At 37.8% G+C, this 4,120-nt stretch overlaps 1 pseudogene; it reads right to left on the bottom strand.

The window, feature by feature from the left end:
• Nucleotides 1–818: 818 nt before the first annotated feature.
• LOC118018232 lies at nt 819–2,317 on the bottom strand (annotated as a pseudogene).
• Nucleotides 2,318–4,120: the final 1,803 nt, after the last annotated feature.

Genomic DNA, 4,120 nt, shown 5'->3' on the forward strand with positions numbered 1-4,120 from the left:
GCTTTTTCTACCTTCTTCAGTAGGACGTTTAGTTTATTGATTTTCATCTTTCCTCTTTTCTTAATGTATGCATTTAATGCTGTGTGTTTCCCTTTTATTATTTCTGTAGTTACATCCCACAAGTCAGATATTTAGTGATTTTACTCAGTTCTGTATATTATAGTTTCCATTATGAACTCTTCCTGAAAACAATGTGGTTTTTTTTTTTTGACAATATATCAAGTTTACTCCATAGTGATATAATACAAGTTTTATACGCAACACACTGACTTTGGTGTTACAGAATTTAACGTGTTTTGTAACTATCTTGTGGTGTTACTCTTTGCTTATCTGTTCTGTGTTGCACCAACAGATCCCTTTCCCATAGCTTTTTATTATTACTTATACAGTTTCTTTCCCTTAGACAAGGTGAAAAAGCTCAAGTTCCCACACATGAAAAAAATGTTAACCCAAATTTAAGTTTCGGCATATTTTAACATTAGAAATAGGGTCTGCACAACACTTACTTTTACCTGTATAGTACTATACAAGGTTACAGTGTTGACCAAAAGAAGACACAGGTTTCTCATTAAACTTTTGTTTTAATGGGTCTCAAAATTCTGTGACAGATTTTTGGTCAAGTTGTTTCCATTAAAAATTACTGATTTTAAAAACTAATAATGCCACATACACACACACACACACAAAAACAAATGGTCCACAAAACATTCTCCTTTCCTCCTGAAGTTTTCACGATGCCTTGTTGTCATTAACCAGTCTTCTACTATTAAACTTAAATGGTCAATTGACATAAACAGTTTTGAGACCGTTTTTCCACCACTGAATAAGACTGGGGTGGCAGGTATTGGGGATAATATTCATTTAGCCTTCTGAGCTTTCTGGGCAGACTCGGTGACCTTGCCAGCTCCAGCTGCTTTTTTTGTCCACTGGTTTGATGACACCCAGAGCAGCCATCTGTCTCATGTCACAAACAGCAAAATGGCCCAGAGGAGGATAGTCAGAGAAGCTCTCCACACACATAGGCTTGCCAGGAACCATATCAACAATGGCAGCATCACCAGATTTCATGAACTTGGGACCATCTTCCAGGAATACAATATTCCTGCTGAGCTTTTTCTACCTTCTTCAGTAGGTAGAACTGAAGATAGATCGTCGTTTTTCCAGAACGACGATCTATCTTCTCCTTCAGCTCAGCAAACTTGCAAGCAATGTGAGCTGTGTGACAATCCAGCACTGATTTGGCCTGGATGGTTCAGGATAATCAGCTGAGCCATGAAGCCAGCTGCTTCCATTGGTGGGTCATTTTTGCTGTCACCAGCCACATTGCCATGACGAACATCTTTGACAGATATGTTCTTGACATTGAAGCCCACATTGTCCCCAGGAAGAGCCTCACTCAAAGCTTCATGGTGCATTTCAACAGACTTTACTTCAGTTGTAACATTGACTGGAGCAAAGGTGACCCCATGCCAGGTTTAAGAACACCAGTCTCGACTCGCCCACAGGGACAGTACCAATACCACCAATTTTGTAGACGTCCTGGAGAGGCAGATGCAAGGGCTCGTCAGTTGGACGAGTTGGTGGCAGAATGCAGTCCAGAGCTTCAAGCAGTGTGGTTCCACTGGCATTCCCATCTTTACAGGTGACTTTCCATCCCTTGAACCAAGGCATGTCAGCACTTGGCTACAGCATGTTGTCACCATTCCAACCAGAAATTGGCACAAATGCTACTCTGTCGGGGTTGTAGCCAATTTTCTTAATGTAGGTGCTGACTCCCTTAACGATTTCCTCATATCTCTTCTGGCTGTAGGGTGGCTCAGTGGAATCCATCTTGTTAACACCAACAATTAGTTGTTTTACACCCAGTGTGTAAGCCAGAAGGGCATGATCATGGGTCTGCCCATTCTTGGAGATACTGGCTTCAACTTCAACGACACCAGCAGCAACAATCAGGACAGCACAGTCAGCCTGAGATGTGCCTGTAATCATGTTTTTGATAAAGTCTCTGTGTCCTGGGGCATCAATGATGGTCACATAATACTTGCTGGTATCGAATTTCCACAGGGAGGTATCAATGGTGATACCACGTTCACGTTCAGCTTTCAGTTTATCCAAGACCCAGGCATACTTGAAGGAGCCCTTTCCCATCTCAGCAGCCTCTTTCTCAAATTTTTCAATAGTTCTTTTGTTGATCCCACCACATTTGTAGATCAGATGGCCAGTTGTGGTAGACTTGCCCGAATCTATGTGTCCAATGACAGCGATGTTGATGTGTCTTTTCCTTTCCCATTTTAGTTTAGGTTGAGCGGTGGTTTTCGTGACACCTGCGTTCTGGCGGCAATCCCATTGTGAAAAAGCTGAAAACAATGTATTTTTAAGAAGAGTTTCTTTTAATGCCACACACACACACACACACACACAAAATGATAATATTGGTTCTGTTTTTCTAGAGAACTTTGACTAATACATTTGACAATAATGTTTATTATTTTTCTATAATGCTGGATCCGATTTCCTAATATTTTGGTGACAATTTCTATGTTTATGCTTATGAGGGATAGTGGCCTGTAATTTTGTTCTTTTAAAATTTTTGTTAGGTTTTGGTATCAGGGTTATACTGGTCTCATAAAATGAGTTGAGGAGTGTTCCCTCCTGTATTGCCTGAAAAGTTTAGTCTAAGGTTAGTAGTTCTTGAAATATTTGACAGTACTCCCAAGTAAATCCATCTGAACATGGAGATTCTTTTGTGGAAAATTTTTAATTACAAAGTCTTTTCTTAGTATAATGGCTGTTCAGGTTTTTTATTTGTTTTTGTGTCAGTTTTGGTAAATTGAATTTTTAAAGGAAATGTTTCCATTTTATCTAACTTCTATAGACTGTCATAAAGGCATATTATCCCCTTATTTTCCATTTAATGTCTGTAGGGTCTGTGTTTATAATCTGTAATTCATTCCTCATATTGATAATTCATGTTTTTTCTTTTTTTCTCTTTATCAGTGTTTCTTGGGTTTTATCAGTTTTATTAATCTTTTTTTCTTGAGAACCAACTAGTATCATTCTGTCATTATCTTTATGATTTCCTTCTTTATATTTTCTTTTTGTCAAGGTTGCCTTTTTTTTTCTTCTTGAGTTGGACATTTTGATAATTAATCTTAAACTTTTCTCTTTTCTAATATAAGCATTTAAAGGCAAAAATTAAGTGAAATAGGTGAAGAGGATTAAAAGTACACTTAAATGATGAGAACTGAGTAATGTATAGAATCGTTGAATCACTGTGTTGTACAGCAGAAACTAATATAACACTGCACATTCACTACACCGGAATTAAAATAGAAAAAAAGAAGCAAACATTTTCCTGTAAGGGCTTTAGCTGCAGTCCCAAAACTTTGACACATTGTGTCTTCATTATGATTCAAGTTGAAATATTTTCTAATTTCCTTTGTCATTTCTTCTTTGACCTGTGAGTATTTAGAAGGGCATTGCTTGACTTCTAAATATTTGGGGATTTTCTAGATATTTTGGGTTTTTCTTTTTACTTAATTTTAATTAATGTGATTAGAGAATATATTCTAGATTATTTTATTTTATTTTTTTAAGATTTTATTTATTTATTTGACAGAGAGAGACACAGTGAGAGAGGGAATGCAAGCAGGGGGAGGGGGAGAGGGAGAAGCAGGCTCCCCGCTGAGCAAGGAGCCCAATGTGGGACTCAATCCCAGGACCCTGGGATCATGACCTGAGCCGAAGGCAGACGCTTAACGACTGAGCCACCCAGGCACCCTATTCTAGATGATTTTAATTTTTTGGAAGTTTTTTGAGATTTGGTCTATGGCCCCAAATATGGTCTTGGTGAACATCTTCATTTGCTTGAAAATAATATACAGTTGACCTTTGAACAACACAGGGTTAGGGGTGCTGACAGCCCCAACCCTTCACCTTTGAAAATCTAGGTATAATTTTTGACTCCCCAAAAACTTAACTCCTAATAGCCTACTGATGACTGGAAGCCTTACCAATAACATAAATGATGATTAACACATATTTTGTATATGTATTATATACCACATTCTTACAATAAAGTAAGCTAGAGAAAAGAAAGTTCTATTAAGACAATCATAAG

This window comes from Mirounga leonina, unplaced genomic scaffold (assembly GCF_011800145.1).
Source record: "Mirounga leonina isolate KUSES-001 unplaced genomic scaffold, KU_Mleo_1.0 Mir_170, whole genome shotgun sequence".
In the NCBI taxonomy this organism is placed as follows: Eukaryota; Metazoa; Chordata; class Mammalia; order Carnivora; family Phocidae; genus Mirounga; species Mirounga leonina.